Here is a 12,826-nt window from a genome sequence, read left to right as displayed (position 1 = left end):
GATATCTTTTTCTTAGGGGCCACATTGGAGAGCGCCTTTTTACATTTGCCACTGTGTACGCTCCCAATGATCACCAAGACACGTTCCTCGGAACTACCCTGCACAGATTATGTGACTTTCGGGAGGGCCTGTTGATATTAGGTGGGGACTTTAATGTCCCCTTTCGCCATCGGTTGACACTTCTGCCTCTTGCTCCTCGCTCCTCATTTCCTCTAGAAAGCGGATTACTAAGTGTTTACTCAATGACCAATTAGTTGATGTCTGGCGTCTGCAACACTCTGGGGAAAGGGACTACTCTTTTTGCTCTTCCCCTCACAAATCATACTTGAGGATAGACTTCTTCTTGATTCCACATGACCAACTGCACTTGGTGAGCTCTTCCTCCATCGGCCATATAACTTGGTCCGACCACGCTCCTGTAGCCCTTACCTACACCCTCTCTAGGAACCCATCACCTAGGTCTCTATTCTGGCACCTTAATGAGAGCCTTCTCCAGATACCGGAAGTTTTAGCAGATGTGACCAGGGAATTGGACCTTTATTTCCAAGAAAACTAAACGCAGGACTGTGACCCGGGGATAATTTGGGAGGCTCACAAGTCAGTACTCCGCAGGGTACTTATCAGGCACGGGGCGCGCATCAAACAAACATGGAAGGAACAGCTTGCTAATCTGTTTCGTGAACTTGCCTCTGTGGAAGCGAAACATAAACATGCCCCCTCACGGACCTTAGAGATTGAATTCGGGACACTCCGTACCCATATTGCTGACCTACTCCATTATAAAGCGAAAGCGGCACTCCAGTTTTGTCGTAAACTGACGTAGGAGTCAGGGGACAAATGCGGAAAAATCTTAGCCAGGTCGGTAAAGGAGTTGAAATCTGGCTCTTACATACCACAGTTGATAGATGAGAATGGCCAGAGGGCCTCTACCCCAACCCAAATAGCCGAAGTCTTTGAAAAATGTTACTCTGATCTCTACAACCTGCCCGATTCAGGGTCTGGACAGGACAATATAGACAGATATGTAACCGGTTCTGGTCTACCAACCCTCTCATCGGAATCACGGGAGTACTTGGAGGACCCGATCACACTGGAAGAAGTCCAGACAGCCGTGGGACCTCCGAAGGTGGGTAAGGCTCCGGGCCCTGACGGATATACCGCACAATACTTTAAGACCTTCCTCCCTATTCTCGGCCCGCGCTTGGTGAATTTATTTAATACTCTGAGCTCGAATGGGGATTTTCCTGAGGATACCCTTAGAGCCCACATCTCGTTGATACCTAAGGAGGGCAAAGACCCGGGCCTATGTGGGAGCTACAGACCCATTTCCCTCCTAAATTCGGTCCTAAAACTATTCTCTAAAATCCTCGCCACGTGATTGGCACATCACTTGCAGTCCCTTATACATATTGACCAGTTAGGTTTTATTCCCACCAGGGAAGATAGGAACAACACCATTAAGGTGCTTACCCTGATCCATAAAGCAAAGTCATCTGGGACCCCTTGTCTTTTCATGAGTACTGATGCCGAGAAGGCTTTTGATCGGGTCAAATGGACAATGATGTTCTCGGTCCTTCGCCATATAGGTCTGAGTGAACGGATGCTGGCATGGATAAGTAAGATATACTCACGCCCCTTCAGCTCAAGTCAAAGCGAATGGGGTTCTCTCATCTCCCCTTGACATCGGGAATGGGACCAGACAAGGTTGACCCCTGTCGCCCCTATTATTCGCACTGTCATTGGAACCCTTTCTCTCCACAATTCGACAAAACTCAGACATAACGGGACTCCAAATGGGTACTATTGAGTGCAAGATATCTGCCTACACGGATGACATGCTGTTCTCGCTGACGAATCCCAGAGTTTCCTTGCCAAATCTCCTTCGGGAATTCCAGATATACGTGATACTTCTTGAAATCAAAGGCCATGGGGGTTACAGTCCCCCCGCAAACGTTAATAGACTTGCAGTCCAATTTTCGATTTAAATGGACCCATACAGCCCTTAAGTACTTAGGTACTTACATTCCACCGGACATCGTGCGTACGTTTATGTTGAACTTCCCCCCACCCCTTGTCACTAAGATCCGCAGTTTGCTTCACGGGTGGCATTCTGGCCTCCATTCCTGGTTCAGGAGATGCAATCTCATTAAAATGAACATACTCCCTAAATTTACTTATCTTTTCCAAGCTCTCCCGGTCCAGATTCCAGTCCCGTTTTTTAAGCAAGCTCAATCCTTGCTCACTCAATTTAACTGGGCCCACAAAAATCCCAGACTTAAGCGGTCACAGCTGACATTGTCTAAACAACAGGGAGGGTTGGTTCTCCCTGACTTGCGACGCTACTACCTGGCCTCCCATCTGGGGCGTGTATTGGACTGGAATCGAAACAAACTTTCTAAGCTCACTCCCGAATTCCGCTAAGAAGCGCCATGTGGTGCTATAAGTATTTACCCACAGAATTTATGTCACATCCCACTATAGGGGCTTAGTTGAAAGTCAGTCACCTGATCGCTACCCAAAACACACTCACGTCTTTGACTTCCCTATTCCCTATATGTGGCCATCCAACCTTTGAACTGGGGACCCACTTAGAAATTCCAACCTAGACAATGCAATCTAAATTCGTCATTGATGGAAAATGGCCTTCTTTCTCAACCCTAACAGATCCGACAGGGCTTTTCCAACTGCCTTTTTGGAGAGCGGCGCAACGACATCATTTTCTCCATTCCATCCCCAATCCTCAAATGTTCGCCCGCCCTCAGACGGAGTTTGAGACTCTATGCAGGAGCGAAGGCCCTTTGGCCCACATTCTCTCTCAAACAGATTACCCACACTTAACCTGTCTGTCCAACTGGGAAAAGGACCTTAATTGCTAATTTTCCCCAGCACAGAGACAACGCATTATCACTTTGGCTCTCAAAATGTCGCTGTGCACGAAGATACAGGAGACGAATTTTAAACTTCTCACCAGGTGGTATTTGACACCATCAAAGCTGCAGAAATGTTTCCCCTCTTCCTCGAACATATGCTGGAGGTGTGGAGAAGAAGAGGGCACGTTGCTGCACATTTTTTGGTCCTGCCCCAGCTTGGTGGACTTCTGGACAGAGATCCGATGCATAACACAAAAATTCACAGACTTCTCCATCCAGGAAGAGGCTGCATTCTTTCTCTTGCACCATTCACAGATTCCCATTAAGAAGTACAAAAAAAAATCAATTTTACGGCATGTGATAAATGCGGCGAAATCCTGCATCCCTCTCTATTGGAAAAAATGTTCCCCTCCTTTCATTACTCACTGGCTTAGGAAAATAGAGGACATTAAAAAAAATGGAGGACTTGATCCTCACATCACAAGGTAAACAAGACTTTTTTAAACAAACCTGAGACATCTGGAATACCTTTATATTCTACCTGGAAGGATGTCGCCTGCTATCGCCTTAGTGCTCTGAGCTTTCCTTGACTGGCCCCTTGGACAGTGGCTGCCATCGTGTCTCGTCCCCTCTTCTCCTTTCCTGATCTTTCAACCCTTCTCTTTTCTGCCTTCCTCCCCTATCTCTCACCCCCTCCACCCCCTCTCTCTTTTGGAAAAAGTGGAAAATTGGGAATGACGGCCCCACACCCCCCTCTGGATGGATTATGCCGGAGGGACCTGGGGTTTGTATGACCCTGGATCTTGGTACAGTACTTTATCTGTGCCTCGAATCATTGTGATTGATGGAAGGCAGACTCACAGTTGCGAATATACCTGTATCAAGTATTGTTCAGCTGCTTTTTGCTCTGTATTTCTCTGTTGCATTATGTACTCGGGGGACCGTCTTCCCCTATTTGGAGAAAAAATTATATTTGAAAAAAAAAAGAAGCCTACGACACCTGGTATTCCCAGGCGGTCTCCCATCCAGGCATTAACCAGGCCCAACCCTGCTTAGCCTCCAAGATCAGATGAGATGGAACAGATTCAGGGTGATGTGGCCGTAGCCAATATCTTCAGGCACTCTCAACTCTCTTGACAAACACCAAGATGGTCACCTTGGAAACAAGCGGAAAAAAATAGGTCAACGGCAACAACATAAAAAGAAGCCTACGGCATCTGGAAATCCCAGGCGGTCTCCCATCCAGGTACTAAACTGGTCCCAACCCTGCTTAGCCTCTGAGATCAGATGAGATTGGGCTCTTTCAGGGTGGTGTGGCCGTAGGAGATTTCTTCAGGCACTCTCAACCTTGACTAACGCCAATATGGTCACCTTGGGAAACAAAAAAAAAAATCAAGTCAACGCCAACAACATGAGAAGAAGTCTACAGCACCTAATATTCCCAACTGGTCTCCCATCCAGGTATTAACAAGGCCCGACCCTGTTTAGTCTCTGAGATCAGACGAGATCTGGTGCTTTCAGGGTTATGTGGCCATAGGCGAGCTCTTCAGGCACTCTCAACCCTCTTGACAAACACCAAGATGGTCACCTTGGTAAACAAACAAAAAAAAAAACAAGTCAACGCCAACAACATAAAAAGAAGCCTTCAGCACCTAGTATTCCCAGGTGGTCTCCAATCCAGGTACTAGCAAGGCCCGATGCTGTTTAGCCTCTGAGATCAGAGGAGATCGGGCGCTTTCAGGCTTATGTGCCCATAGGCAATCTCTTTGGGCACTCTCAACCCTCTTGACAAACGCCAAGATAGTCATCTTGGGAAACAAGCGGAAAAAAAACAGGTCAATGTCAACAACATAAAAAGAAGACTACGGCACCTAGTATTCCAAAGCCATCTCCCATCCAGGGACTAACTAGGCCCAACCCTTCTTAGCCTCAGAGATGAGAAGAGATAGGGCTCTTTCAGGGTGATGCTGCTGTAAGCTAACTCTTTGGGCACTCTCAACCCTCTTGACAAATGCCAAGATGGTCACCTTGGGAAACAAGCGAAAAAAAAACAAAACGAATCAACGCAAACAACATAAAAAGAAGCCTACAATAACTGGTATTCCCAGGTGGTCTCCCATCCAGGTACTAACCAGGCCTGACTCTTCTTAGCCTCCAAGATCAGACGAGATTGGGTGCTTTCAGAGTGCTCGGACTCTTTCCCCATCACTAATGGGACGAGACAGGGGTGCCCTCTGTCTCCCCTAATTTTTATTCTGACACTGGAACCACTTATGTGTCACGTTCGGAATGACCCGAATATTACTGGTATATCCAAACCCTGGGCACACCACAAAATTGCGGCGTACGCTGACGATCTAATTTTTTTCGTCTCCAATCCACACATTTCGCTTCCCAATATACTCGCGGCTCTCCGGCGATACGGCAGCCTATCAAACTATAAAATCAATTGCACCGTCGGCTGTATTGAATATATCGGTCCCGGATGGTGAGGCCAAGAGGCTACGCTCCGCTTTTCCATTCTACTGAGCTGAAAAATCTATACGTTACCTGGGCGTTGACATCGCAGCGGATTTGGCGCAATTGTACCCGCTTAATTTTGTCCCTCTCCTGAATAGACTGAAATCTGATTTGGGAAACTGGCATGCTTTAACACTGACCTGGTTCGGGCGCTGTAATGCATTCAAAATGACGGCCCTCCCGCGCATCTTATACTTGTTCCAGACATTACCGATCCGGTTACCCCCAATTTTTTTCAGACAACTGCAGGTGCTGCTCCGGGACTTTATTTGGGTGCGCAAACCGCCCAGAGCCCTTTTGCAATTGCTTGCCAGACCAAAGGACAAGGGGGGTCTGGGTCTCCCAGATCTGAGACAATACAACAGAGCGACTCTGCTAGCGAGAGTCGTTGATTGGCATTGTAATGGCCCACACAAGCAGTGGGTGGAGATGGAGATTGAGGATGGATCCATTCCCCTATTGACCTCCCCGTGGCTCCTGTCCACCCTACCAAAAGACCTCAGAGATCACCCCGTAGTGGGAGCTACGTTGGCTGTTGTGCGGAGGTTGTTCCGCTGCACACACATTGCTCCCCTGCCATCACCAATGACTCCGGTTATAGGTAATCCAGACTTCCCACCGGGATTTACCAACAAGAAACTGCGACAGTTGACAGTGGTGGGGAAACAGCGTCTGGGAGACGTGTGGCCCTCGGGAGGGCTCCCGACCACGCAAACTGTCGCCGAGCTTTCTGACTCTCCGCTTGACTTGTTTAGTGCTTATCAACTTCGTCACTTTCTTTTGGCCATACAAAGGGCCCCCTACACTCCTAGAGACCTGACGCCCTATGAATCCATCTGTCACAAAAAGGAACCTGTGCGACACACCCTCTCCCTCCTCTACAACCTATTAAGTAGTCAGGAGGAGGAGTCGACCCCACCATTTATCCACAAATGGGAGAGGGACTTTGGCATCACATTTACCCCACAACAGATAGGGAAGATCCTGACATTAGTACATAAAGCTTCCATCGCAAACCAATATCAAGAATCAGGATACAAGATAGTCTCACGCTGGTATAGAGTCCCATACCTTCTGAATAAAATGAATACATCGATTCCGGATGTTTGTTGGAGGTGCAATTCAGATACGGGGACCATGGGACACATTTTCTGGGCATGCCCGGCCTTGAGGAACTTTTGGGTGGAGGTGACCGGGACGATAAAAACTCTCAGAAATGTAGATATCGCAGACAACCCAGCAGCGTGCCTTCTACACTTGACCAAACAGCCTGTTCGAAAATACAAAAAAACCCTCACGATGCAACTCCTGAACGCCGCCCGGGCCTGCATTCCCACACTGTGGAGGCAGCCTCAGCCCCCATCCAAGGTGCTGTGGTATTCCAAAGTCAATCATATTCTCCGGATGGAAGAATTGACCCCCACCCTTCACAACACTGAAGAGGCATTTAGTGTTACATGGAGGCCCTGGAGGTATTTTACTGGTACTTGAGACTACATTCGGGAGGTGAGCAGCGCCCCTGTCCCAGAAAACGACTGAACATCTAACATTTACTTACGTAGGCCAAGTCTGCCCTGGGTGGCATTCCCCCCCCCTCCCTTTTTGTCTTTATTTTTCCTCATTTCCTGTTCCTTTGCATGTTTGTCACACTTAAGTGTTTCGGAACATCAAACCAATTTAAACAATAGTCAAGGACAACACAAGTAAACACAAAATGCAATTTGTAAATGAAGGTGTTTATTATTAAAGGTGAAAAAAAATCCAAACCATCATGGCCCTGTGTGAAAAAGTGATTGCCCCCCTTGTTTAAAAAATACTATAACTGTGGTTGTCCACACCTGAGTTTAATTTCTCTAGCCACACCCAGGCCTGATTATTGCCACACCTGTTCACAATCAAGGCATCACTTAAATAGGACCTGCTTGACACAGTAAGGTCCACTAGAAGATCCTTAAAAGCTACACATCATGCCGAGACCCAAAGAAATTCAGTAACAATTGAGAAAGAAAGTAATTGAGATCTATCAGTCTGGAAAGGGTTATAAAGCCATTTCCAAAGCTTTGGGAATCCAGCGAACCACAGTGAGAGCCATTATCCACAAATGGCGAAGACATGGAACAGTGGTGAACCTTCCCAGGAGTGGCCGGCCGCCCAAAATTACCCCAAGAGCGCAGCGACGACTCATCCAAGAGGTCACAAAAGACCCCACAACAACGTCCAAGGAACTGCAGGCCTCACTTGCCTCAGTTAAGGTCAGCGTTCATGCCTCCACCATCAGGAAAAGACTGGGCAAAAATGGCCTGCATGGCAGAGTTCCAAGGAGAAAACCACTGCTGAGCAAAAAGAACATCAAAGCTCGTCTCAATTTCTCCACAACACATCTTGATGATCCCCAAGACTTTTGGGACAACATTCTGTGGACCGATGAGACAAAAGTGGAACTCTTTGGAAGGTGTGTGTCCAAGTATATCTGGCGTAGAAGGAACACTGCATTTCAGAAAAAGAACATTATACCAACAGTAAAATGTGGTGGTGGTAGTGTGATGGTCTGGGGCTGTTTTGCTGCTTCAGGACCTGGAAGACTTGCCGTGATAAAAGGAACTATGAATTCTGCTGTCTACCAAGAGATCCTGAAGGAGAATGTCCGACCATCTGTTCGTGTACTCAAGCTGAAACGAACTTGGGTTCTGCAGCAGGACAATGATCCTAAACACACCAGCAAGTCCACCACCGAATGGCTGAAGAAAAACAAAATGAAGACTTTGGAGTGGCCTAGCCAAAGTCCTGACCTGAATCCTATTGAGATGTTGTGGTATGACCTTAAAAAGGCCGTTCATGCTCGAAAACCCTCTAATGTAACTGAATTAGGACAATTCTGCAAAGATGAGTGGGCCAAAATTCCTCCAAGACGCTGTAAAAGCCTCATTGCACGTTATCGCAAACGCTTGGTTGCAGTTGTTGCTGCTAAGGGTGGCCCAACCAGTTATTAGGTTTAGGGGGCAATCACTTTTTCACACAGGACCATGATGGTTTGGATTTTTTTTCACCTTTAATAATAAACACCTTCATTTACAAATTGCATTTTGTGTTTACTTGTGTTGTCCTTGACTATTGTTTAAATTGGTTTGATGTTCCGAAACACTTAAGTGTGACAAACATGCAAAGGAACAGGAAATGAGGAAGGGGGCAAACACTTTTTCACACCACTGTAAGTCGTCACTCTGCAGTAAATATCAGGAGATCTCATATAAGCTGATCACACGCTGGTATCGTACACCGGTGGTGTTGGCCAAAATATTCCCAGGTCAATCTGACCGCTGCTGTCACTGTGGGCAACAGGCTGGCACCATTCTCCACATTTTCTGGGAATGCCCTAAATTACAAACATTCTGGCAGCCTGTCCTGAGACTCATCCACAAGTTCACAGACATTTCCTTAGCCAATGATCCCGCAGCAGTTCTTCTCAATCGAACTCCTATGTCGAGAAAGCGTTATCATAAGTCTTTACTTAAACATCTCCTCAATGCAGCTAGGGCCTGCATCCCAAGTCAGTGGAAAGAGCAATCTGCTCCAATGGTGACCCAGTGGTTTGCAAGGGTAAATGATATTGAACGAATGGAAGACCTGACTGCCACAATGAGGGATAAAACGGAGGAGCATATGAACAGATGGTTCTACTGGACCCAGTTTCGCTTTTCGGAAGAATACCTCCGCGAGACATAGTAAGCTCATGTTGATCGTTGGAGATCGCTGTTCCAAACGTTGGACAGCTGATGAGCTGGTGAGCCGAGGGCGTCTCTTGCTCCCTGGGAGGGGTGGAGTCCCACCCTATCCACTCTACCCACGACACCCCCTTACCCCTTATTTTCCTTTTCTGCCATTTCCTTCCCCAATCTTCTCTTTCCCCTTCTCCCTCCTTTCAGTTCTACTATTTCCCTTCTTAACTCAAAAAAAGGAAAAGAAAATGTATTTGTTCCGACCCCATTTGACTACTACACAATACTCTTCCCCTATCTATGGATATCTAAACTCTTCGAGGGTAGCAGGGCTAGTATCAATAATATTTGAAGTGGTAGAGGATCCCAACGAGATGGAGCTTTAATCTCATCTTCATATGACCGCAAAGCTGTACACGTGCTATTCTCCTCGAACTTCTTACCATTGGCTCTGATATCCATGCAATATGATCGTTTGTTTGTAACTATTTGTATCACACATTCTGTGAAGTTGTCTTTGCATTGTATGTCGCATATTACTAAATAAAAAAAAAAAAAAAAAAAGCCTATGGCACCTGGTATTCCCAGGCGGTCTCCCATCCAGGTACTAACCAGGCCCGACACTGTTTAGCATCCAAGATCAGACGAGATTGGGTGCTTTCAGGTGATGGGGCCATAGGTGATCTCTTCGGGCACTCTCAACCCTCTTGACAAACGCCAAGATGGTCACCTTGGGAAACAAGTGAAAAAAAAAACAGGTCAATGTCAACAACATAAAAAGAAGAATACGGCACCTGGTATTCCAACGCCATCTCCCATCCAGGTACTAACTAGGCCCAACCCTTCTTAGCCTCAGAGAAGAGAAGAGATAGGGCTCTTTCAGGGTGATGCTGCTGTAAGCGATCTCTTTGGGCACTCTCAACCCTCTTGACAAATGCCAAGATGGTCACCTTGGGAAACAAGCAAAAAAAAAAAAACGAATCAACGCCAACAACATAAAAAGAAGCCTACAGGTACTAACCAGGCCCGACTCGTCTTAGCCTCCAAGATCAGACGAGATTGGGTGCTTTTCAGAGTGATGTGGCCATAGGCAATCTCTTCAGGCACTCTCAACCCGCTTTACTCCACGCCGCCGGCAGCGGTACGAGTGAACGAGTGGTGCTCGGACTCTTTCCCCATAACTAATGGGACGAGGCAGGGGTGCCCTCTGTCTCCCCTCATTTTTATTCTGACACTGGAACCACTTATGTGTCACGTTCGGAATGACCCGAATATTACTGGCATATCCAAACCCTCGGCACACCACACCACAAAATTGCGGCGTACGCTGACGATCTAATTTTTTCCGTCTCCAATCCACACATTTTGCTTCCCAATATACTTGCGTCTCTACAGCGATACGGCAGCCTATCAAACTATAAAATCAATTGCGCCAAGTCAGCTGTATTGAATATATCTGTCCCGGATGGTGAGGCCAAGAGGCTCCGCTCCTCTTAATTTTATCCCTCTCCTGGATAGACTGAAATCTGATTTGGGAAACTGGCATGCTTTAACACTGACCTGGTTCGGGCACTGTAATGCATTCAAAATGACGGCCCTTATACATGTTCCAGACATTACCGATCTGGTTACCCCCAATTTTTTTCAGACAACTCAGGTGCTGCTCCGGGACTTTATTTGGGCGCGCAAACCGCCCAGAGCCCGTTTGCAATTGCTTGCCAGACCAAAGGACAAGGGGGGTCTGGGTCTCCCAGATCTCAGACAATACTACAGAGTGACTCTGCTAGCGACAGTCGTTGATTGGCATTGTAATGGCCCACACAAGCAGTGGGTGGAGATGGAGATTGAGGATGGATCTATTCCCCTATTGACCTCCCCGTGGCTCCTGTCCTCCCTACCAAAAGACCTCAGAGGTCACCCCGTAGTGGGAGCTACGTTGGCTGTTGTGCGGAGGTTGTTCCGCTGCACACACATTGCTCCCCTGCCATCACCAATGACTCCGGTTATAGGTTTTCCAGACTTCCCACCGGGATTTACCAGCAAGAAACTGCGACAGTTGACAGTGGTGGGGAAACAGCGTCTGGGAGAGGTGTGGCCCTCGGGAGGGCTCCCGACCACGCAAACTGTCGCCGAGCTTTCTGACCCTCTAAACAAGTCAAGATCCTTAGGCCGTACACTGCTAGGCCTCCGAGATTGTGCGCTTTCATTCAGGGTGATGTGGCCATAAGTGTTCTATTTAGACACTCTCAACCCTCTTGACAAATACCAAGATGGTTATCTTGGCAAACAAGTGAAAAAAAATAGGTCAACGCCAACAACATAGACCCTCTATGTTGTTGGCGTTGACCTATTTTTTTTATTGACCCATCTGACCCAGACCCTGCTTAGCCTCTGAGATCGGGCGCTTTCAGGGTGATGTGACCTCAGGCAAACGCTTTGGGACATACTCAAAACTCTTGACTGATGCTAAAATGGTCACCTTGGGAAACAAGCGAAAGAAAAACAGGTCAAAGCCAACAATATAAAAAGATTCCTACGGCACATTTAATTAGGTACTATCCAGGCCGGACCCTGCTTAGCCTCAGAGATCAGATGAGATTGGGCGCATTCAGGGGGATGTGGCCGTAGGAGATTTCTTTGGGCTCTCTCAGCCCTCTTGACAAATGCCAAGATGACCACCTTGGGAAACAAGCGGAAAAACAAAACATGTCAACGCCAACAACATAAAAAGAATCCTACGGCACCTGGTATTCCCAGTTGGTCTCCCATCCAGTTACTAATCAGGCCCGACAATGCTTAGCCTCTGAGATCAGACAAGATCAGGTACTTTCAAGGTGATGGGGCCATAGGCGATCTCTTCGGGCACTCTCAACCATCTTGGGAAACAAGCGAAAAAAACCAAGTCATTGCCAACATTGGAGGCTAAGCAGGGTTGGGCAATCAGTTTCCTTGCCTGAAATAGGCACCTCAGAACTGCCATCTGGCTACTTCCCGGGTTTCCAACTCCTTCAACTAATCCCAGGAGACAATACCTCGCCTCCATCCTGGTGGAGGTTCCAAACACCCGATCAATGGTTCCTGTCACCTCTGTCCAGTAGCCGATCAACTTCGGGCATCTCCAAAACATGTGCATCATGTCTCCCCCCATGTTCCCGCACTGGGAGCAACTTGCGTCCGGCCGTTCAGCCAAACTGAAAAAGTTTACGAGGAGCATAATAGGTTCTATATAATAAGAACAGATGTGACATCCTCTGTGAGGTGAGCCACAATTCACCACAGGCAGGATTCCTGTGGCCAATTATAGCTCAGGGGGGTTAGTACACACCCCACACTATATAAGGCCGCCAGCGTGGCGGCCTTGTATAGTGTGTTGCGGTGGTCAGGGAAAGAGGACGATAGGCAGGGACAGGGTCTTTACTGCTTGGGAACCTAGCACTGTTACAGTGGGTGTTGTGTGCCTCCTGCACAGTATACACCTTATTGCTGGTGTTCTGTTTCTGTAATACAGGAACCTATCACTGTTACAGTGCTAGGGTGTACAGAGAAGCTGGTTAGTCCCTTTCCCCAGAGTGTTGCAGACGCCAGACATCAACTAGTTGGTCATTCAGTAAACACTTAGTAATCCGCTTTCTAGAGGAAATGAGGAGCGAGGAGCAAGAGGCAGAAGTGTCAACCGATGGCGAAAGTTGACATTAAAGTCCCCACCTAATATCAACTGGC

General features: G+C 47.5%; 5 pseudogenes; all 5 read right to left on the bottom strand.

Annotated features, from left to right (window-relative positions):
* Positions 1–3,858: 3,858 nt before the first annotated feature.
* LOC143931670 (5S ribosomal RNA) lies at positions 3,859–3,977 on the bottom strand (annotated as a pseudogene).
* A 98-nt stretch (positions 3,978–4,075) lies between these two features.
* On the bottom strand, positions 4,076–4,195 carry LOC143931526 (5S ribosomal RNA; annotated as a pseudogene).
* Positions 4,196–4,290: 95 nt separating this feature from the next.
* LOC143932038 (5S ribosomal RNA) lies at positions 4,291–4,409 on the bottom strand (annotated as a pseudogene).
* A 5,260-nt stretch (positions 4,410–9,669) lies between these two features.
* On the bottom strand, positions 9,670–9,787 carry LOC143932266 (5S ribosomal RNA; annotated as a pseudogene).
* A 2,051-nt stretch (positions 9,788–11,838) lies between these two features.
* On the bottom strand, positions 11,839–11,957 carry LOC143931320 (5S ribosomal RNA; annotated as a pseudogene).
* Between the last annotated feature and the right edge of the window lie 869 nt (positions 11,958–12,826).

The sequence above is a fragment of the Lithobates pipiens genome, unplaced genomic scaffold (assembly GCF_037356315.1).
Source record: "Lithobates pipiens isolate NorthernLeopardFrog02 unplaced genomic scaffold, aLitPip1_a1.2 Scaffold_25, whole genome shotgun sequence".
Taxonomy (NCBI): Eukaryota; Metazoa; Chordata; class Amphibia; order Anura; family Ranidae; genus Lithobates; species Lithobates pipiens.
Note: the sequence above shows the minus strand (reverse complement) of the source record. Positions and strands in the feature narration are given on the sequence as shown.